The sequence below is a fragment of the Rhineura floridana genome, chromosome 1, assembly GCF_030035675.1.
Source record: "Rhineura floridana isolate rRhiFlo1 chromosome 1, rRhiFlo1.hap2, whole genome shotgun sequence".
NCBI lineage: Eukaryota > Metazoa > Chordata > Lepidosauria > Squamata > Rhineuridae > Rhineura > Rhineura floridana.
In genome coordinates, this window is record NC_084480.1 from 65772015 (window position 1) to 65796334 (window position 24320).

At 40.0% G+C, this 24320-nt stretch overlaps 1 long non-coding RNA gene across 2 annotated transcripts; it reads left to right on the top strand.

Annotated features, from left to right (window-relative positions):
* The first annotated feature begins 5320 nt into the window (after positions 1–5320).
* LOC133383148 (uncharacterized) lies at positions 5321–21419 on the top strand. 2 transcript variants are annotated; one of them, XR_009762192.1, is made up of 3 exons: positions 5321–9815; positions 11898–11968; positions 21330–21419. It is a non-coding gene; the product is annotated as an uncharacterized LOC133383148 (long non-coding RNA). The 2 variants fall into 2 exon arrangements; XR_009762195.1 differs by lacking the exon at positions 21330–21419 and adding an exon at positions 14754–15480.
* The last annotated feature ends 2901 nt before the right edge of the window (positions 21420–24320 follow it).

Genomic DNA, 24320 nt, shown 5'->3' on the forward strand with positions numbered 1-24320 from the left:
GGAAATTGGATGGATGGGCACTGGGCAGAAAGGAAGCCCCTTTCTATCAGTTTCATCATTTTAGCTTCTAGTGATAGGTCTGGTTTAATTTGTTCTAACACCCAATCATTTGTCTTTTTCATGGTCCATGGTATCTGCAAAACTCTCCTCCAACCCCACATTTCAAATGAGTTGATTTTTCTCTTATCTGCTTTTTTCACTGTTCAACGTTCACATCCATACACAGAGATTGGGAATACCATGGTCTGAATGATCCTGACTTTGGTGTTTAGTGATACATTTTTATATTTGTGGACCTTTTCTAGTTCTCTCATAGCTGCCCTCCCCTGTCCTAGCCTTCTTCTAATTTCTTGACTATTGTCTCCATTTTGGTTAATGACTGTGCCAAGGTATTGATAATCCTTGACAAGTTCAATTTCTGAAGGAGGAGATTGGAAGGGGAGGGGGGGAATGAAGGAAGGGGGAGGGAAGGGACAAAAGAGAGGTAATGGGAGGGAGGAGGAAGAGGGGAGGGCAGGTTTGATCATTTGCATGCTTATTGAATTCACTGGGATTTACTCCCATGCAATTATGGTTAGGATAGGTAAAACTGACCATGGGGGAGGGGGAGGAGGGAAGGCAGAGGGGAGGGGAAGGAGGAGGATGGGAAAGGAGGGGATTTGAAGGGGATGGGGAGGGGAAGGAAGAGGGAGGGGGCAAGAGGGAGGCGATAGGAGGGAGGAGGAGGGGAGGGCAGGTTTGGTCATTTGCATGCTTTTTGAGTTTTTGTGGGATTTACCCCTGTGCAATCATGCTTAGGATAGGTGAAACTGACCTGGGGGAGGGACAGGAAGAGGAGGGCAGGAAGGGGGAGGGGAGGAGATTGGATGGGTGGGCACTGAGCAGAGGGGAAAACCCTTTCCTTTCCAAAAGGAAAACATTGTGAACAGTATCATTCTTTTTCAGGGTTTCTCCCAACTTTTTATTCTACAGCAGGCACATATAGCCTCCCACCCAAATTTAAACCAAAGCTGTTGCTGGACACATCCACACCAGACCTTGATTCCACTTTAAGCAGTCATGGCTTCTCCAAAAGAATCCTGGGTAGTGTAGTTAGTGAAGGGTGCTGAGAGGTGCTAGGAGATGTTTTGTTCTCCTCACAGAGCTTCAGTCAGAGGGCTGACTGTTAAACCACTCTGGCCACTGGAGCTCTGTCAGGGGAATACGAGTCTCCTCTCAGCACCCTTCACAAACTACACTTCCCAGGATTTTGGGGGGGAAGCCATAACTGTCTCAAGTGAAATAAAGGTCTTGTGTAGGTGTGGCCCCTGATTAGCCAAGCCCAGCAGCTGTGAGTCTGGCTTTTAGAACACTGACGGTTCTTACTGAGCATGCCTAGCCTTATCATTGAGTTCAATGCTAAATTTCTTAAATTAATTAAAAATCAGTGAGGCATTTTTTAAACTTTTAAACTGCAGAAGATGAAGGTTAGAGTATGGGGCAAGGTCAGGATTACAGGTACTCTGTGAACATGGCTGATTTTTAATTAATTTCAACAAATTATGAGAGCTTTGACAGAAAATTCCAAAAGGGGTCTGGTTTTTTGCTCTCTCCTTTTACACTTTGAACTCTCTATCCTCTCTGACTGTTTTGTTTATCGCCATGAAAATTTAGAGAGTTGTTAAGCAAGCCTTTCTGAGTTCAGGACCATAAGTTTTGTAAGGTTTTGTTTTGAAATGAGCTTATGGAAAGGATCAGAATGGCATGGGGGGCATTTTCAATTTAGCATCAAATGCAAAAAATCCATGCCGACTATAGTATACAGCCAGTCTCGTAATTATATAATATTGGCTGCTCCTGGGATTTTTCAGGGCTTGGGGAAATGTTTTAGGTAACAGCATAGTAGTACTGGAAATCACAGCCATATTTTTTAAAAGGGGGGATTTTCTCCCCCAAGGAAACGTTGCACTAATATTTTATTTTTAAAATAGTATTTTTGCTTGTCATAATACGGGTATATGAAATTTCTAAAATGGGACTTTCTAGACAAGCAATATGTTTTGTGATGGGGTACACAACACAGTGCCCTTCATTTGTTATGAGCTACAGCTTTCCCTATACCTGACTATGCTGCCTGAGGCAGTTGGAAGTTGTAGTCTGAAGCATCTGGAAGATACCATATTGGCTACCCCTGCTTTAGAATTATTTTGTTGTCATTCAACATTAAAAACTGAGGCAAAGTATAGCAGTGATGCATAATGACAGGACTACTATTCCCTTATGGAGTGTCAGTGGAGGAAACTATATAAACGTTAGGTGTTTGGCTTGCTTGAGGGTATTTATTTATTTATTGAAGGTACAGAAACCTGCCATAGTTCAATGTTTCTAACTTTGTATTCCTAGAGACTGCCTGCATTCCAGTGGCTCTAGGTTTCTTGGAATTAAGATGCTTATTACATTTGATAGTCAGTTACTGACGGTGGTAAATTCAATGTCATGATGACAACCCTTCTAATATGAACTTCGCTTGTTCTTGGTTCCCAGCCAGCCAATTCATCAATGCCTTTTAAAAAGGAGATAACAAGGTGCTTTTAATAGTCCCAGAATTGTCTACTTAAAAAGATTTACAAGAACTTCAGAGGGAGAATGGAGAGCAGAATGTGAAATGAAATGAGGCTAGTCTGCCAGGTTTCATCATGTACTGCCCTTTAAAATGCCAATCAAGCCACAGCATGCTAGGTGCAATGTTAAATAGCAGAGAAAAGCCATTCTCCCTCTACACCCCACTTCTCTCATCATTAACAATGATATTTGTGTGTGTGTGTCACCCCCCCCACAAACCTATAATCTGTGCAAATAAGTGTCATAATTGTAACTCAGATTCGCAGTATCCCATTAACATAAGAAGATAAAAAGTTCTGGCCTGAGGGCTTCCCATAGGCATCAGGCTGGGCACTGTGAGAACAGAGCACTGGACTAGTTGGGCCAATTGCCTGATCCAGCAGGCTTTTCTTATGTTCTTATGAAGTGCTTATTATGATCATAAACCGAGATACTTTATATTAGATTATATTATTTATGAATCACCTTTTACATATGTCTCAAGGCAATTATACATGGGGTTGCCTTTGAAAATGGTCCAGAAACTTCAGCTGGTCCAAACTAGGGAAGCAAGATTGTTAATTGGTACTGGTCATTGCAATTATGCTAGTACTTTACAATCTGTATTCATTTCCAGTCCATTTCTGGGCTCCATTCAAAATGCTGTTTTTATAACCTTTAAAGTCCTAAGTGGTTTAGAAGTAGGTTATCTAAAGGATTGCCTCTTCTCATACTTACCTATCCAGATCACAAGATCTCTTTCAGTGGCCCTTCTCAGGCTACCCTACCAAATGAGGTACAGCAGGTGGCTACCAGTAAAAAGTCTTTTCATGGGTAGAACCCCAGTTTTGGAATGTCCTCCCCAGAGATGCTCACCTGCAGAGCTTGGAAAATTTACTTTTTGAACTACAACTCCCATCATCCCAATCCAGTGGCCATGCTGGCTGGGGCTGATGGGAGTTGTAGTTTAAAAAAGTAACTTTTCCAAGCTCTGCTCACCTGGCATCTACATTATGGTCTTTTCAGTACCAGAAGAAGACCTTTGTGTTTTCCCAGTTATATTGACCTTTCCTGGTGTTTTTCCAGGTGTATTAAGATCAATTTAAGATCTTCAATTTTAATATATGCGTTGCTATTGCTGCTTTTATTTATTGCGCTAGTTATTCTGTTTGATTTTTAGGATTTTTGTTGATTGGTTGATAATTATTTAAAACCTTTTATTGTTAGCTACTTGTTAGACTTTGTCTGTATACCACCTAATGAAAAATAAGTTGCTATTTGGAAATTGCTACCATATTATGGTTCAGGGGTGCATTTAACTCTCTTTTAAGGTGAAATGACACAGCCCAACACAGTCATGTGTCTCCAAAGCCAGACATTGCTCTGCTTCTCCTATGGAAGAAGTTGAACAGATCTTGAACAGAAAACCATTTGGACAGCTGTTCATACTTTTTTTCAAAAAGAGGTCAGCAAAGTACCCAGACCTTCACACCACTGGCAGCCTTCCTTCCTACCTACCAAACAATGAGCACTAGCAACAGCATCTTGTGCTGCAAGCCTTTTAAAGGCATTCATAAAAGTAGAGAGATTTAGGTGAGAAAGTAGGGTTTTTTTACAGCAGGAAGCCTCCAACAAATGATAATAAGGCACAAAAATGATACAAAAATGATTTTAAAAATTGGTCAAGAAGCCACATGTACCAAATCCCATGTACCAGGAACATCTATTAGTGGCTTAGTGCCAAAGATATTCCTTTTTGTATTGTTTATCACTTTCCTTCTTTCAAAGCAGTAACTCACCCAACTAACAGTTGTGGATGACATATTTCTTTCTCAGTAGCAGCATCCAACATCTCAGCTGATGGCTCAAGCAATTTTCTTGGCAGCTTCACAGCTGTCCCATGGCAAGGCTACAGTTCATAGGCTGCTTGAGCAATCTGGACCTCTTTGCCACCACTGTTCTGTAATGTGTACTTTTCATCTTGAAAGATTGTGTGAAGTTTTGCAAAATAAACACTTTCTTTACTAAAGTGCCAGACAACATTAGAACATTGTGTCGGCAGGCATCAAACTACTGGAATGAGATTGCCCATTGAGTTCTGTCTTTCATTTCACTGTGAGCATTCTGTGTCTTTTTGTCCTAAACAACTGTACAGTTCTCTTCAGATTGGGAGAGGATGTATATATTATCCACAGAACTGTTTTTTTGTACAGATACACTATGTTTTTATTTTCTTATACTAATAGCAATTTCAAGTCAAGAGTCCCACTCCTTATATCACCAAAATAGCACCATCTGGAAGTATCAGCAAGCTTAGGAAACCAAAGTTTTTTGCTGGAATACAACAAATACTTAAGGAGGAAAGCTAAGGGAGGGAGGCTGCACCAAAAAGATCACTCCACACTTCAACTCTAACAAATGTTTAAGGCATTGTGTTGTGAATGGGAAATAATAAAAATATAAGGACCACACCCACACCAGACATTTATCCCACTTTAAACAGTAATGACTTCTCCCAAAGAATCCTGGGAAGTGTAGTTTATGAAGGCTGCTGAGAGTTGTTATACCTTTCACAGAGCTCCAGTTTCCAGAATTCTTTGAGAAGAGGGGCAGACAGTTAAACCACTCTGGCCATTGGAGCTCTGTCATGAGAATAGAAGTCTCCTAATAACACTCAGCACCCTTCACAAACTACACTTGCCAGGATTCTTTGGGGAAAGTCATGACTGTTTAAAGTGGAATAAATGTCTCATGTGGATGTGGCAAAGGTTATTAATGAAGAGGCATTAATGTTTGCATACCAACCATTATCCTGAGTCTGGTCACAGGCACATATCTGTTGTCAGGGCCAGCCCAGATTTCAGGGAACCCTCAGCACTCTGCCACACCCTCCAACACACACATGCCACCCTTCCAATGCAGCCAGACAGTATTTTCTTTCTTCACTGCTCTCCCCACCAGGCCTCCACATCGGTTTTCAAATATCAGTAGGCTGAGGTATTGCATTTTGGGTAAATTAAGATGGCAGGTGGTCACTGCAGATGGGAGCCAAGTTGCCAACCAACACTAAAATGGCCACCTGGAAACCCAGAGGGGAGAGCAGCAAGTATCAGCACAGTTGGGCTGGGTTGGGGCAGAGGGTTGCCCTTCTGACCTTCTGGGACCCTCAGCCTGACTCAGACAACCACCGGTGCCAGGTCTGTCTGTTGTAAAAACCTGTGGGATTAGTTGTGTCAGAACTTATAGCACTGATCATCTTTTGAGAGTGTAGAAGAACTTCCCATATGGTAGTAGATGCCAGTATAACTTCCAATATAAAATGTGAGTAAAGAGCTTCCACTTTAGGCAATAACTTCATAAATAATGCCATCCTATGGCTTTACGTCAAACTCAAAGCAACACAATTGTATTGTGCTATGCAGTTCTTTATAACGGGGAGGACTAACCTGTGGCCCTCCCAATGTTGTTGGACTCCAGCTCCCATTAGCTCCAGCCAGAATGGCCAATGGTCAGGGGAAATGGTAGCTGTTAGTTCGACAACATCTGGTGGGCATCAGGTTAACCACCCTGCTATAGAATCATTGAGCAGCAAACACTCCAAGGACATATTTGCATTACAATTTTTTTAGTAGTATTAGGATCAACATCTCTCTCCCCCCCGCACTGCCCGCATGATGCATATGATGTGTAACAGGCAGAAATTCAATAGATGAAGCATGTGGCAATGCAATAATGGGAAAAGGTTCCCCTGTGTAATTTCTACCTATTGTGAAGCCATTAGAGGCACAGAAGCCCTGATAGAGGAAAAAAGGCGACAACTTCAATATATGTGTATATCTATAGCTTGCCATCTGTCTACCTACCTACTTACCTAAGGTGTTACACACAGCAAAATGGTGTAATGCCTTGCTTATGCCTATTAAAAAAATAACTTTAACCATTTTTTTTTTAAAAAAAGCTGGCTTCTGGGATAATTACAACTTTTTATGGTGAGCTTCAGTAAGCTACCAAGAAAGAAAAAGATTGCTTCCAGAGATTAAAAAAAATACAAAACAAAATAGGAAAATTTGGTAACTTTCTAAAAGGTTGTTTTCCTTCCAAAATGTTGCCTTTAATCACTAACTGTTTTATGCAGCAGTAATCAACCATCCTTCTTGATGTGATATGAAGATGGAAGGATGTCGTGGGATCAAAGTTAAAGTGTTTATGGTTTCTTTTGGCCAATCGGAGAGAGAGGCTGAGTGCTTGCAACTCTCATTAAAGTCAATCTGAGCTGAAAGCATTTAGCAGGTGTTAATTTTGTCCTTTGTCTTTTTTATTTTATTTTATTTTATTTAAAAAACCTCTGGAGAGTGGAGAAAAGCACATTAGTGTCTCCCTTACATTAAAAAAGCAGCCTGTTTCATCCCGTGATTATTGTTCTAATTACTGTCATTTAAATACTTCAACAACCTTGCATTCTCTCTCTCAAATCTAACACACATTTGGTGTTGCTAACTCTCTTGCTTGCTATTTAACTACTTATCCAAAGAAAGAAAGGACTGAGACTGAGGTCTCTCTGGATCTGTCTGATGAGTGTTAAATGCTGAGATAAGTGGGCCTACGTAGGGAGAATTAAAAAAAAAAAAGATGAGTCGGATGCAACAATCCAAGAAATCCCCCACATAGTTGCAGGTCCTTGGTATTCTTTCAAAAGTTAAATATATTGTGAGAAAATGAAGCCATGATGATGATGTGATTCTGCTCTCTTTAAGGTTAAAACTTATCTGAACTAAATGTCCACAATGAACTAAAAGTGCAATCTCTGGAGACAGTGAATGTGCCATCTTTGAAAGAGCAAGTAGCTCAGCAGGAGGCCTTCTCCTTTGGGACTTTCCTGGAAAGAAAACTATATAAACCATCCTTGGCCACCTCAAAACTCTGCATCCACCAAAATCCTAAATAAATTCTTTGGATGTTGCTTTAGAGGGTTCTACCCTCTTATCTCTGTTCCCCTAAATAAGAGAAAAGCAGAAGCCTCTTGTTTCAGAGGAACAAAGCCTTCAAGGAAATGTTGCTTTTGTAAACCACTTAGAGGTTCTTCACAATCAAGCAGTACATAAATTCTGTTAAATAAATAAGAAAATAGAGGACATATTTGAGCACAGCACTAGCTTTGCCTGCCATTATGATAACAGAACAATGACAACTGTAATTGAAGGCCCTACATGTGACAGAAATGCATGGTTTGATGCTGTGCATACCTTTTTAGAACTATAAGCAGCAGGTGCTGGTCAGAACCATGGAGCAGAGGGAGGAGATATTTAACCCTTTTGTCTTGCACTGAAGTTGATCACCCAAAGCTGCTGTTCGGCATGGGGAGCTTTCTTTCTTCCTGTGCCATTGATCTTCGAGGGGTGTGTGTGGATTTTCATTAGGACATGGTATGGCAGAAGAGTATTAACCTCTACTCTGTGCACCCCATGGGCTTGATCTTGATAGCCTCCACCATCCCAGAAGCTTCTAATTATGATTTTAAAAGAAACCTACAATGCCAAGCCATGCATGTAACATCCTGAAGATCACCAGGCCGCGTGCAGTGTGGCTCCAGAAGACAAACATTTGTGTATAGTTTCATAGGGTCGCCATAAGTCGGGATTGACTTGAAGGCAGTCCATTTCATATTTTTTTTCAAACAATGAAATCAGTCTTGCTGAAGACCTAGAAAGCAAGAAAGTAGCAACAAATGAAATGGTACATATAAAAATGCCCCCAAATTGCGGGGTCACAGACCTGGCACTTGCAAAAGCCTTCATGATGCCCCCAATAGGTGGCCTAGAAATGAGCCAGCCTGGCTGTTCCTGCCTGTCTGTGTTTTTAGCCAATGAGTGAAGTCAGTTATTTTCTGCAAATGCTACTATGCCATAATTGTGAGTGAATGTTAAAGACTCCCCCTCTACTTAAAAGCATATGTGAAAACTTTACAAAGAGGCTTAGGCACATTGCCTGCTTTGCGGGAGCTAAAGACCAGAAACTCATGGAATTCACTGTAAGTTAAGTACACTGGTATACATGTCTACTGAGAAGTAACCATCTTTGTGTTTAACAGGGTTTAATTCCAGGTGAGTGAGTATAAGATGGCAGCCTAGGCTTTAGTTTAGGGTTGATACTAGGGAATAATAGCTGTATGGCAGGCAGAAATTCATCAGGTCAAGCCTTTTATATATGAAAATACAATTATGTGGAAAACATCGCCACGACTACTCTCTAATTTTGTATTATGTCAATACAGAATGGCAGCCATTTTGTGACTGGTGCTCCCAGCACTCTCCCAAAATCTGAAATGTGCCTTCTGATCAGAAAGGTTGGCAACTCCTAATATACATGCAGGCCCTCCCTACAGATGTCGAGCTACCCACTGTGTCTTTACTCCTTGATCTCATGTTGCCGTACATGTAATCAAACAATGCCTGAATAGGGCTCTTGTCTCCTAAAGTGGTTTCCATCAACAGAAAAAAGGTGGCCCTGCCATCAGGCTTCCAAAAATGCACACAAGGAAAGGGAAGTGGAGGGGAAAGGTAGAGGTAGGAGATCAATGTTTTAAGGAACAAATGAAAGGGTGACCGGTAGGGATGAATGGATCAATCAGTTTCAGTTTCTCATTTTTACAGTCTTGAATTCAGTTTACCACAATTCCACATTTGTCTGCAAATTTTGTTTTAAAAAGTCCTCACGAAAATCCAGCAGCATTTTAGTGTGCATTTCTCCTAATATACACAGTTGTATGCAATTTTGCTCAATGCACACATTTTTGTAACTTATTTTCCCTAATAGGATGCATTTTTATGCACACTTTTCCCTATTATACACGTTTTCATTGCAGAACTGCATCCCAAAATCTGGACAAGTGTGAATTTCAAAGGATAGCTGAATTTCTGCTTGTGTACTATTTCAGAAATTGCAAGTTATGTTGGTTTGCACTAAAATGAAAACTGTACTGATTTTCTCCCATATCCCTACTTTTGTACTCAGTTGGGGCTAGGTTGATCTTTGCTTGCTGATTTTCTTGTTTGTTTGAGCAGCACAAAGAGAAGAGGTTTCTGCCCCTCTCTTTGGCTAATAAGCATGATTTTTCCTCTTTTCTTCCTAGTGTGTCACACAACTGAATAGTGTTGTGTGCCGCCCCAGTCTCGGAGCGATGAGAGATCTCCAGGGGTCCCAGCACTTACCCAGCATTTGATTTCCTAAGAAAGAAGGTCAGCAGAGACTGTGGACTCTTTATGAAATATGGTTTGGTTATTTACACATATTCTAACCTGAGGTTAAGATGAAGGGGTTCAAAGCATCAGCAGTCCAACAGATCTTGCATTTTCCATCAGGCTTAGAGGAGGCACCCTTTAGCCACGGAGATTAATCTGACCAGTGACGCAGGTTTCTCCACTGCAGAGCCCACCTCCAGGTGCAGGGTTCCACATCAGAGGCTGGAAGGGGACTCATAGAAATCATCTCTCTCAACCCCCAAACCCATAACAATAGTGTCAGATGGGCCTCTTGTTACTACTAGTCTAGCATATTTTCTGACCTACTGTACTTCAGTCCCCTGACATGCCGACAACAGTTAACCTTAACAGGTCTTTGGCTGCAATAAAAAGGCAGGAATATTTCATTTTCTGAATTCTACTAAACTAAAACATGTTTGTTCCTCTGATAGCAACAATACATTCAATGCCCATGGAAGCTACATACCCTTTCAGCAAAGTTCTCTGCTCCAAAACAAATTTAGCCCAACTCCTTTGCTGCTCACATTGACAGAGCAGCATTTGGGTGAAATGCAAAGGCTCTGGTAACTCCAAATATTGTTCTGAAGATCTTGAGAGATTTACTGAAATTCACTTTTTTTTTTGGTCAAACCTCAGTGTGTTCATGACTTTTTCATCCTGCTGTTGTTTCATCCTATATTTTTGCAATAAATTGTATCCTGTTTTCCATGCACCAAATCATCTTAAATAGCACAAATCTCATGCATTAGTGAACCTTGCTCAGTCAGACTATCTAGCCGAGCATTGTGTTTGCAGCTGTAGCCAGCCAGATGCTTCTGGGAAATTAAGAAGTAGGTCATGGCAGCAACAGCCTTAACCCTTTTATACAGGCCCAGCACCAGATATTCCAAAGTACAAATGAGACCGACAACGACATGTTGCTCCGTGGAGTGAACCCTGTTCAGAATTATAGCCACTCCATTCTATTCCACCTACAATTTTCCTTCTCTTCCCTCAGCAGTCAGCCAGCATGCCATGCCTACAGAAATTGCTCAGCCTTCATTGGGCTGTCTTGGGAGGTTCTCCCCCTTTAGGGTTTCTTTCTAAAGTTTTTTTTCCCCCAAGCCTGCTTATATCTCCCCTTTGTGCATGGATGTTGCAGTTTTGGCTACCTAAGTGACAGCTCTCATACCTGATCATTGGGAATAGAAGGAATGCTACATGATTTCAGCAAACCCCCGAGCATAAGCTGAGCATCAATTAGTGATTTCCCAAACAAACAGAGAAATACATAATGATTACCTTTGGGCAGGAATAGGGGCAACATTTGAATCAGGTTGAATTTAAAGGCAAAGTAACTTAATTCACACTTTTCAAAACAATATGAAAACCAAAACACAGCCATCTTTCAAAATTTGCACTTCTCTGAATTGCAATACCGTCTTCCAGCCAACAAAAATGCATATACTAGGTAAAGGCTGCATATACATTTGTTTTAATGGATTGTAATATTTATTTTAATATATATTTGTGAAAATAGTTTACAAAAATGCATTATTTTAAGGAAAATTATGTTGCAAAAATGTGTATTAGGAGAAATGTGCACTAAAATACTGATACATTTTCATGAGGACTTTTTTTAAAATCCCAAACTGATGTGAAAATGTGAAAATTGGGGGGGGGAATGAGAAAACAAAACAGGTTTTGCCATCCCTTCCTGTGTCTTATGGAGTCATTTCATAAGAGGAGAGTTTGGAGGAACTGCGTATGGTTTGCCTGAAGAAAAGACTGAGAGTGGGAAGGGAGTGATAGTACTCTTCAAATACAGTAATACCTCAGTGAAGGAATCCTTCAGAAATGAAGCTCCTTTTAAGGAAGGCTTTTTTAAAAGGTGAAACTGACCACCTTTGCTTTGCTATGGGTAAACAAGCCTGTGTCTTTATTTAAGGAGAAACTGACAAGCACTGTCTTTGCTTTGCTATCAATAAAGTGATAAACCTGTTCCTTTGCTCAGCTAGGGTAAAACTGAGAAGCCTGTGTGTTTGTTTTGTATTAAGGAGATCTCTTGCTTTCTTCCAGGAATGGGAATGGAAGGATCCAATACGATACAGAGGAGGAGGATGCCGAGAGTGGGAGTGAGTGGGTGCAGGGTAAGCACCCTTTATAGCCCCTGTTGAAGCTGCCCCAGCCATCTATGAGTGGGAGTAGGAACCTATCCCTATTCTTTCCATGTTATTCCTATCTCTGGTACCAAAGTTTCTGTTAAAGAAGTAGTGTTCTTAAGGAACGCATCTACTCTGTTAACGAGGTATTACTGTGCCTGAAGGGCTGTCACATATAAGAAAGCAAAGACTTCTTGTCTGCTGCTTCAGAAGGCAGGTCTAGACATAAAGGACTTAAGTTATGATGGTAGATATCGCTTAGACATTGTGAGAAGCTTCATGAGATGATAAGAGCAGTCTGACAATGGAGCAAAATACGGGGTGGGTGGGAGGGAATTTCCTTCACTGGAGGTCTTCAAGCAATCTTGGGGATACTCTGGATTTCCTGCATCAGGCATGGAGTTGGTCTAGCTGGCCTACAGAACCTCTTCTAACTCAAGAATTCTATGTCAGAATTTGGGGAAGGGCCATAGCTCAGTGGTAGAGCATCTGTTTTTCAGGCAGAAGGTCCCAGATTCAGTCCCCAGCATCTTCAGTTAGGGCTGGGAATGTCCTTTGTCTGAAAGAAAGACGCTGCTGGTCAGTGTAGACAGTACTGATAAAGGTGGGACCATTGGTCTGAATTGGTATAAGGCAGCTTTCTATGTTCTTTCTGTTTATATTTTGCACCAAAACCATACAAGGAGAAGGGGGGGGAGTCTAAAAACTGTGACAGCAAAAAGAGAAAAACTTGGAGAAAAATCTAGGCAATTGTTCCTGATATTGACCATTTGCTTGTATCCATTTCTATTAAATATTTTATTAAAAATACAGACAAAATTTGAAGCTGATTTTCCTTAGCAAAGGAAAAGGGCATTATTAATCACATTCGAGTTTAAAGAGGCACAAAAGCAGCTGGAGAAAACTTTGTTAGAAATATGTGTAGCAGATGATGTCTTTTCCTCTCCTACAAAACTCAGTCATGAGGATATTGCAGTAAATAATAACTTTTGCTGCAAGAGAGATTACAATTTGACATTAGATGACATTTAAAAAGCAATTTAGGATGGGAATATAAAAAATTACTACACCAGTTGATGAATTCTATAGAAATAGTCAATGGAGTTAACAAGAAGATTAGGGAAGTGATATCATGGGTCAGTGGAACTGAAAAAAGGAAGGGAATAATGTGGAAGACAAGAGTGAATAAATTGGCATTTGTGAATATCAAATGTTCAAATAAAATCACACAAGTCCTGAAAATATATAAATAATAAAAAGGAGATAGTTTGCATTTGCTGGAAGAGAGGGACAACAGGAAGGGAGAGAAATAAAGCAGATGGCATTTCCCCCCATAGAATGCCCATGGAATGATGGAATGTTTTGATAGAACTCCATCATATTTTTCTGATACTGCCCACTTTCACCACTGAGCTGAAAAATTGAAAGGGTAATAGCAAACCCTGTCCCCCTTTTGAAATCCATACTTACTACTTTTGTTTAGGATGCATCACTCAGGGCAATGATAATAAAAGTTTCTTAATGATAGAAACAAAGATAAGTCACAAAATAGTTAGAATATAAGTCTTGTATTCAGAATGATGCACAACTTTGTGTCCATGCCGTATAAAAATATAAAAAGGATTTTTTATTTTTTTAAAAAAAAAGGTTTTTCAGTGAAATAATTCAGCATGGCAAAATTAACCCTTTGACTTACTCTGATAGTTTTACATTTACATGCTGATTTTAAGCAATCTTTGGAAGTAAATACTACTGAAATGAATAGTACTCATTGCCAGCAATTGCTTGTGAGGATCTATATTATCAGGATCCCAACAAAGACACCAGAGAGACCTCCGCAGAAGACAAGGCATGGGACCCTGTGGAGAACCCCAGCACAAATAGGGACCTGGAAGAGCCCACCATACTCTTAAGGCAGCCCAAAATACTTAGACATCTTGACACCACCCCTGACAACCTCTCCAACCACACCCCAAACCATACCTAAACCCCAAATTCTCCTCCTTTGCCCTCCAAGCACTCAGGGATATCTAATTTTGGAAGATTAAGGACAGACAAACTTCTTCACACACTGCTTAATTAAACTATGGAATTTGCTCCCACAAGAAGTAATGACAGTCACCAACCTGGATAGCTTTAAGAGAGGATTAGACAAATTCATGGAGGATAAGGCTATCAACAGCTACTAGCCACAATGGCTATGTTCTACTACCGCTGTCGGTATTCCTCTGAATGCCAGTCACTGGGAATCATAAATGCGGAGAGTGCTGTTGCCCTCAGGTCCTGCTTGTGGGCTTCCCATAGGCATCTGGTTGACCATTGTCAGAACAGGATGCTGGTCTAGATAGGTAATTGGCCTGATCCAGCAGGGCTCTTCTTATGTTCTAGACCGAATGTGGCTGTAGACCTGGCAGAAAGCTCTTAGGAGCGCTCAGTTGGCTGCAAGGAAGCTTTGTTACCAGGAGTCTCAGTAGAGAAATCAGTGAAGATTCATCTGTGAACAATGGCCCAGCTGATGACAAAGAAGGGGGGCTGTCAAAGGGGATATAAGCCTCTCAGTCTCTCCTGACTTGAAGAACAACTCCAGCTCATGAGCAGAGATATGGCTCTCATTTGTAATCAGCGTTCTTTATGGAAGACAGAGTGTTGTATCTATTATCCTCTGATTTTATGTTATATTTATACTCAAAGTGGCTTCAGACATGAAGTTGAGTTCCTCTTTTCCTCAGACTGTGTACCTAACAGCATTGCTGAGAAGTTTTTTTTTTTGCAGGAAGCTGCTTACAACTGTCCTGCTCACTTCTTCCTGAGCTGTCAGCGCTGTTGTGTCTCTCCGGTTGTGATCTTATACTCACTAAGCTGGGAGCAAATCCTATTGAACTTAGTGGGGGTTACTTCTGCGTGGAAATGCCTAAGATTGCCTCATGGGCATGCCCATCTTCTCTGTGCTGCTGCTTCTGACACGCATCTCATTCATTATCTCCCCACTGATCTCTTTGTAGGACTTACCTCTGGTCCCATTATACTTACTGCTAGTTATTACTGTACAACCTCTGGTATGGATATGCAGTAACAACAAGAGCAGCAATAAGTATGATGATGTTATCAGTCCTAATTACTAATTACTGGTATGATGGCAACAATTATGATAATAACAAACATCAGCAACTATGATGATATCAATTCTAGGGACTATTAGCAGGTATTGCAGCATCTTAGACCTCATTCACACTTTACTCTCTTAATCAGAGCAATACACACAACCCTTAGGGGAGGAGCCACAGCTCAGTAGTAAAGCACATGCTTTGTATGCAGAAGGTCCCAGGTTCAGTGCAGATCATTGTCACTCCCTTCCAGATGCTGCTATTTGTATTTTTTTTAAGTGTACATGAAATGCAAAGTACCATGTCTAGTTTGGCCTTTAGACAATCTACTCACAGAGGAAAAAAAGTTGTATAATTCATTGTATGTTTGTAAACAGTTTAGAAGCCATTCTGACATGTAAGGGTATATTAATAAATGAATAACAATATTTTGTGAACTAATTAGTTATATATCCTATTTTCAAGTATATGAATTAATTGTTAATTATTTAATAATGAGCTATTAAATACTAATAGTGACATTAGATAATAAAAATAAGAATATCCAACATTGGTCATAGAGTAGACCCATTGAAATCAATGGATATAACTAGCTTGGGCCCATTATTTTCAATGGGTTTACTCTGAGTAAAACGTAGTTGGATACAATCCAATATAAAAAGCCAAGACATTTGAATAATCCTTCCCTTCTTATATTAATACATCTTTCAGGCCTATTTCATTGTTATAGTTTATTGAAAATATCACTTTAATTTTATCAATGAGTTCCATGCAACTTATTACTCATCTATTACATTCTGGATCTGCAATTTTATCTTGAGTAAAATTAATTTTAATATTGTTCTTTGATGTCTGTGTGAAGTTCTTGGGATGTGAAAGAGAAGTTACTTCAGGGGCATAAATCTAATATCTGATTTATCAAACAATGATGTTAATCCATTAGTGCCAAAAAAAGCTTGACAGTGATGTGCCATTAATAAGTATCACTAAAATGTACTTTACAGAGTAAAATATACAAAAAGAAAACTATTATTTCCCACTTACATGATTTCTCTCTTTCTTTTATTTTTTTTTTATCTTAAAAGCATACAATCCAGAGAAGATATTTTTGGTTAATTGTGCTTTATACGCTTCTTCTTAAATTGTGTGAGATACTAAAACAGACATAATATCTGCATTTTTAAAAAGAATCTACAATATCTGTAGTATAATCCTGATGTAGCTATCAGTGACAAACCATTGAGATATAAGCTTCTATATCTCTGGCAGAAAAGCTAAACATATATTATCATGATTTGCTGCTCAAAAGATTCTAAAGAAAAGCATTAGACACACATCAGCTATTTTTAATTAACCACTTAGAAAGCTCCACTAGTTCTTTTGTGTTTGTGTTTAATAAACTCTTATAATAGTTCTAGATTATCTTTAAATTAAAATTTTGTAAGGTAGGTAACCTACAATAAATGGCTGAAATATTTTGTACAGGGAATTAAATTCTATCTGCTTTCCTGCATTCATATTCCTTTGCAATCTTTAAATTGCTTGAGTAGCCATTAAGCCAAATCATTCACTTACTGTATATATGACCTGGACCTGCTTCTTGGTTTTCTGTTTGTAGATACAAAAATCATAGTACTAGTTAATGTGTGATAGATTAAGAACCATATGTGCTAAAGACTTTATGTTCTCTCGTCTAGTATGTGGGGGGGGTATAAGGAGGATTGTCTTCCCTGGATCACTTGCTCGAGCCATTTGTCACTGTTTGTTAATACATTTATGTAATAGTATTCTGTGGGCTGAGATAGGGAAAAATATGAGTAGATATCCTAAGCTTCTGGTGATAAACTAGATGGCCTTCTGGTCAATTCAACCTGTGCAATTCTGACAATCACATACTTTGCTCCCTATTCAAAAGACTGCTTGTATATTGTGTATTTTATGCTTGAATTATGAACTTTCCCTTCAAATGATTTGGTTTTAACAATCAACACTGTCTTAAAATTCATTGCATCAGATAGGGCCAGTTCAATAATCAGAAAGATTCATGCACTGAGTCAAAAGGGGTAAAGAATGCATTCTGCAAGCATTTTTTTGTGAATCTCAGAATGTAAAAGGGTGCAAAACAAGAAGGCAAATATCAGTGGGAAGAGAGAACAACATGACGACTGCAGTGGTTCTTCTTCCCAGTCAGTTATGCATAGTTGACTAGTTGAGGCAAGACTGTGCATTTGGATGCAGCCGTTGTCCATCTGTACCACATTACTTTCAATGGGGAAATGCGTCTGAATGCACCCCCTACATTCTGCCATGAATAACTGTCAGTTATGTATGGACTGCCTTCAAGTCGATCCCAACTTATGGCGACCCTAGAAATAGAGTTTCCATGGTGAGCAGTATTCAGAGGTGGTTTACTATTGCCTTCCTCCAAGGTTGAGAGGCAGTGACTAGCCCAAGGTCACCCGTAACTAAAGGAAAAAGCCTTGCTATACAGCGCTGGTGGCAACGAAACTCACAGAACAGCAAAGCTTTGCCACAGTTTTCTTTTAATAATTTCCAGCAGGGTTGTTGTGATACTCTCTTGCAGCAAAACCAACAAAGAATCTTATTGCATCTTAAAGACTAACAAATCTATTATGGCATAAGCTTTTGTGGACTATAGTCTACTTCATCAGATACATGGAGTATTATCCTGGGGGGGTGCATGCTCACACGCACACATATATATGGTGGGGGAAGGGGTGGGTGGGATTATAAAGACTGAAGTCAGAAGGAAATGAAAAGCAAAGAAGTACAGACAGTGATCACATTATTGACTTATTTATTTCTTTAGCAAAATTTATATGCTGCTTGATTGACAAACCTCTAAGTGGCTTACAAAAAACATTAAAATTATCAATAAAATAGTTTAAAACAAGTAATTAAAAACATTTTAATCAATTAAAACAACAACTAAAGGGATTAAAACACATCAATATCTATGTGTCTGGATAGGCTTGCTGAAACAAAAAAGTTTAATGCTGGCATCAAAGGAATACAGAGAAGGTGCTCGCCTGATGTTAATAGGCAGGAGGTTCTAAAGAGTAGGTGCTGCCACACTAAAAGAACAATTTCTTATAAGTGTGGAACAAGTATTATGAGGCACCTGTAACAGTGTCTGTTCTGCAGAGCGAAGTGCTCGAGTGGGTACATATGGGGTAAGGCAGTATTTCAAGTAAACTGGTCCTAAGCTTTTAAGGGCTTTATATACCAGTGGTAACATCTTGATCTTGGCCAAGTAATGAAATGGCAACCAGTGCAGATCTCTGAGCAGAGGTGTTTATGTTTACAGGGTCTCACTCCTGTCAGCAATCTGACTGCAGCATTATGCATTAATTGCAGTTTCCGGGTCAAGTGCAAGGGCAGCCCTTCATAGAGTGCATTGCAGTAATCCAGTCTTGAAGTCATCAGTGCCTGAATTACTGTGGCCAAGTTCTCCAGGTCCAGGATTGGTCATACTTGCTCCTTCAGGGGAAGTGTAACCCAGTCCAGGGCAGGCAATTGATCAATTTCTCAGACACAGGAACCACTCACCTACAGTGCGTCCATGGCACAATGATGTAGTCATGTTCAATATATGATCCTTGATTGGCCAGGACCACACAATGAAGAACACTTGTCAAGTTTTTTAAAGGTGCCAAAGCAGTAGTGGATTGGGGAAACAATGACTGTGAACAAGCATTTAAAAATAATCTGGTTCCAAGCTGTTTAGGGAATTATAGCTCAAAACCAACACCTTAAACTTGGCTCAGTAGTGAATCAGCAGCCAGTGTAGATCATTCAGCATCATTTTAAAAAATTAATCTTTTTTGTTTTTATAAATAATTTGTTTTTTGTGAACACATTTTTTGAACAACCGAAAAGACGACTGTACACGTGGACATCACCAAATGGTCAATATAGGAATCAAATTGATTATATAATTGGTAGCAGAAGGTGGAGAAGTTCCATACTTTCTGCAAAAACAAGACCAGGAGCAGACTGTGGTACAGATCATGAACTGGTTGTATCAAAAATCAGACTAAAGCTAAAGAAGAACAACAAAGGAATCATAATGCCAAAATACAATTTAAATAACATTCCACAAGCATATAAAGATCAAATAAGCAACAGGTCTGAGGCTTTAAACTTAGTTGACAGAGAACCAGAAGAACTATGGAATGAAGTCAGAGATGTTATCAGAGAAGAATGCAAAAAGACAATACCTCTAGTTAAAAAGAGAGAAAGACCCCAATGGATAACTGAAGAAATTCTTCAAATGGTTAAAGAAAAAAAGAAAGCAAAAGCAAAAGGAGATAGAAACACAGTCAGAACCCTAAATGCAACAATACAGCGACTAGTACGTAGGGACAAAGAGAACTATTACAATAGTTACTGTATAGAAATAGAAGAGGACAACAAAAAGGGTAGAACAAGAGCCCTATTCCAAAAGATTAGAGAAATGAAAGGGAAATGTAAACCAAGAGTAGGGATGTTGAATAATCAACAGGGGAACACACTGACTGACCAAGATGATGGAAGCAATACACTGAAGAACTCTATAAAAGAGATGCCAGGATGACATTCATTCATGGAGGAACCATATGATGAAGAACCAGAAAATTTAGAATGCGAGGTGAAAACTGCTCTTAAAAGACTTGGAAGAAACAAAAAACCAGGAATAGATGGCATACCAATAGAGTTGTTACAAGCTACTGAGACTGAATCAGTCCAAATTTTGAGTAAAATCTGTCAAGAAATATGGAAAACTAAACAATGGCCCACAGACTGGAAGCGTTCCATCCCAATTCCAAAGAAAGGGGATCCCAGGGAATGCAGTAATTATCGAACTATTGTCTTCATATCCCATGCAAGTAAAGTAATGCTGAAGATTCTACAAAGGCTCTTGCCATATATGGAGTGAGAAATGCCAGATGTCCAAGCTGGATTTAGAAAGGGAAGAGGTACCAGAGATCATATCGCAAACATACGTTGGATAATGGAACGGACCAAGGAATTTCAGAAGAAAATCACCCTGTGCTTTATAGATTACAGCAAAGCCTTTGACTGTGTAGATCATGAAAAACTATGGAATGCTTTAAAAGAAATGGGGGTGCCACAGCATCTGATTGTCCTGATGCACAACCTATATTCTGCACAAGAGGCCACCGTAAGGACAGAATATGGAGAAACCGATTGGTTCCCCATCGGAAAGGGTGTGAGACAGGGGTGTATTTTATCACCCTATTTATTTAATCTATATGCAGAACATATCATACGGAAAGCAGGATTGGACCAAGAAGAAGAAGGTGTGTAAATTGGAGGGAGAAATATCAATAATTTAAGATATGCAGACGATACCATACTACTAGCAGAAACCAGTAGCAATTTGAAATGAATGCTGATGAAAGTTAAAGAGGAAATCACAAAAGCAGGACTACAGCTGAACGTCAATAAGACTAAAGTAATGACAACAGAAGATTTATGTAACATTAAAGTTGGCAATGAGGACATTGAACTTGTCAAGGATTATCAATATCTTGGCACAATCATTAACCAAAATGGAGACAATAGTCAGGAAATCAGAAGAAGGCTAGGACTGGGGAGGGCAGCTGTGAGAGAACTAGAAAAGGTCCTCAAATGTAAAGATGTATCACTGAACACTAAAGTCAGGATCATTCAGACCATGGTATTTCCGATCTCTATGTATGGATGTGAAAGTTGGACAGTGAAAAAAGCTGATAGAATAATCAACGCATTTGAAATGTGATGTTGGAGGAGAGCTTTGCCGATACCATGGACTGCAAAAAAGACAAATAATTGGGTGTTAGAACAAATTCAGCCAGAACTATGGCTAGAAGCTAAAATGATGAAACTGAGGTTATCATATTTTGGACACATAATGAGAAGACATGATTCATTAGAAAAGATAATAATGCTTAGAAAAACAGAAGGAAGTAGAAAAAGAGGAAGGCCAAAGAAGAGATAGATTGATTCCATAAAGGAAGCCACAGACCTGAACTTACAAGATCTGAACAGGGTGGTTCATGACAGATGCTCTTGGAGGTCACTGGTTCATAGAGTCGCCATAAGTCGTAGTCGACTTGGAGGCACATAACAACAACAAAAGCTTATAAAATAAAAATACAAACATGACAAAATAAAGTACTCTCTGAATACATTATTTTTTTTCTTATGCAGTTCCTTATATTTCCTCTTTTTCTTTACAGGATCCTTCAGAGTACATTATATTTCCAAAGCTGGTGGAGTGTTATTAATACTGCCATATTTGGATGAATGTTGCCAGCAAGGCCAGGTCTAAATCTTGTATATTGACATACTCAATAAAATCAAACCAAACTGAAAGAAATGTACCGCCTTTACTTTGTCCTTGATTTTGCAGATACAGACAGGTATCAAAACTAGGAAGTTTATCAAACTGACTGGGGGGGCAACTTTGATCTTGACCATTCATCTTTTACAGACCTGATGGATAGGATTTTATCACTGGAGGTTCATTTGGGATCTTGGAACTCATAGTAGGAATTACTGATGTTAGTAAAGTTGTATGATCTGTATTCCAAGTGAGACAGAAAGTGTTTACCCCACTAAATAGTACAAATGCAGATGAATGCCAGTATTTGGTGCAAATTCACCACACAAGCAACCCATATTCAAAGAGAAATATAAGTACAACTGGAGGGGGTACGTTTTTATTGCAGTGAGAGACATCTGGAGTCTGGACCTCTGTTAGCATATCGTTGACACTTTGGGACAATGCTAGACTCAACAAGCCAGATGGCAGGACAGAAATTTGTCATCAACAAGCAAATAAAAGCATGGCAGAAGAAGAATGCAAGCCAAAGTCAATCCAGGCAAAATTCCAGAAACTGAAGTCAATTAACCAGTTATTATGAAAATACTTACTTATATAGTAACATATATTGCTTAATAACGATCACATAATCCATGGGTGGGAAAACGGTCTTCCAAAGTTTGCCGGATTACAACTCCCATCATCCCTGACCATTGGCTATGCTTGGTTGGGGCTGATGGAAATTGTAGTCCAGCAACATCTGGAGGGCCACAGGTTCCTCACTCCTGATATAATCTAACACAGAGATGGGCAACCTGTGGCACAAGAACTTGATCATGGGATGTATGGGTTAGAGAAAATTATGTCTCCCTCCACCTACACAGACACTAGCTGTCTAAGATTGATAGACTTCTGCAGATATATATTTGTGTGTGTGTGTGTGTGTGTATCTGTGTGTGTGTGTGTGTAAAACAGGACAGTTTTTATTCCAGATTATTTCCAGAACACTTTTGCCTCTGGATTTACTGGTCTTAGCTATACAGCCACAAGAGTGGCTGTATACTATAGCCAGCATGAATTGTTTTGCATTATGCAATATAAAATTGAAAATACCCCCCAAGTCATTCTGATGCTTCCTATAAACTCATTTCAAAACAAAACCTTACAAAGCCTACAGTCCTGAACTCAGAAACGCTTGCTTAATAACCCTCTAAATTTTCATGGTGATACACAAAACAATCAGAGAGAATGGAGAGTTCAAAGTGCAAAAAGAGAGAGAAAACCCAGACCCCTGTTGGACTTTTTTCTGTCAGTGTTCTCATAATTTGTTGAAATTAATTAAAAATCAGCCATATTCACAGAGTACTTGTAATCCTAATACTGACTTGCCCCATACTCTGACCTTCATCTTCTGCAGTTTAAAAGTTTTTAAAATGACTGGCCAATTTTTAATTAATTTAATAAATTTAGCATTAGAGTCAATGATAAGCCCAGACATGCTCAGTAAGAATCAACTGTCAGTGTTCTAAAAGCCAGACTTACAGCTGCTTGGCTTGCCTAATCAGGGCGCCACACCCACACCAGACCTTTATATCACTTTAGATAGCCATGGGCAGCCATTCCCCCAAGGAATCCTGGCTAGTGTAGTTTGTGAAGGGTGCTGAGAGGAGACTCCTATTCTCCTGACAGAGCTCCAGTGGCCAGAGTGGTCAGTCACTCTGATTGAAGCTTTGTTAGTGGAACAGGGCATCTACTAGCTCTTAGCACCCTTCACTAACTACACTTCCCAGGATTCTTTAGGAGATGTCATGAATGTCTAAAGTGAAATAAAGGTCTGGCGTGAATGTGGCCAGCAACAGCTTTGGTTTAAATTTGGGTGGGAGGCTATATGTGCCTGCTGTAGAATAAAAAGGTGGGAGAAACCCTGAAAAAGAATGATACTGTTCACAATGTTTTCCTTTTGGAAAGGAAAGGGGCTTCCCCTCTGCTCAGTGCCCACCCATCCAATCTCCCCCTTCCTGCCCTCCTCACCCCCTCCCTGTCCCTCCCCCAGGTCAGTTTCACCTATCCTAAACATGATTGCATAGGAATAAATCCTGCAGAACTCAAAAAACATTCAAATGATCAAACCTGCCCTCCCCTCCTTCCCTCTACTATCCCCTCCCCCTTGCCCTTTCCTTCTACTCCCCTCCTCTATCCCCTCCCAATCCCCTCCCTTCTCCTCCTCCCTTTCCCCTGTCTCCTCCCCTCCTCTTTCCCCATGGTCAGTTTTACCTATCCTAACCATGATTGTATGGGAATAAATCCCACTAAACTCAATAAGCATGGAAATGATCAGACCTGCCCTTCTCTGCTCCTCCCTCCTATCACCTCCATTTTGCCTCTTCCCTCCCCTTCCTTCACCCTTCCTTCCCCTCCTCATTCTTCTGCTCCCCTCTCCCCTGCTTCCTCCTTCACTGTCCTCTTCCCTCCCCCTCCTCCCCCCCATTGTCAGTTTTACCTCTCCTACCCATGATTGCACGGGGATAAATCCCACTGAACTGAAGTATACAGATGATCAGACCTACCTTTTCCCCCTTCCCCTCTCCTCTCCCTTCCTCTTCCCTTCTTCCTTCCGTCCCCTCTTCCTTCTTCCTCCTCCCCTGCCCACTTCAGCCCTCCTCCTCCTCCCTGTCCTGCCATGCCCGAAGCCGAAGGACCCAGTTTCACTCGGTTCTATGAGTTTTTATCTTTTTATTTAAGTAATGGATACATCAAAGCTTTGTGACTCATCAATCTATCTACCCTCTCTAGGAACTTTTGCCCTAACTAACACTGATTCATGACTTTGAAGTTCTCATACATTGACACAGCAAATATCCCCTCCCCTCAGGGCTGGCCACAGGCATGCCGGGGCCCTTGGGCA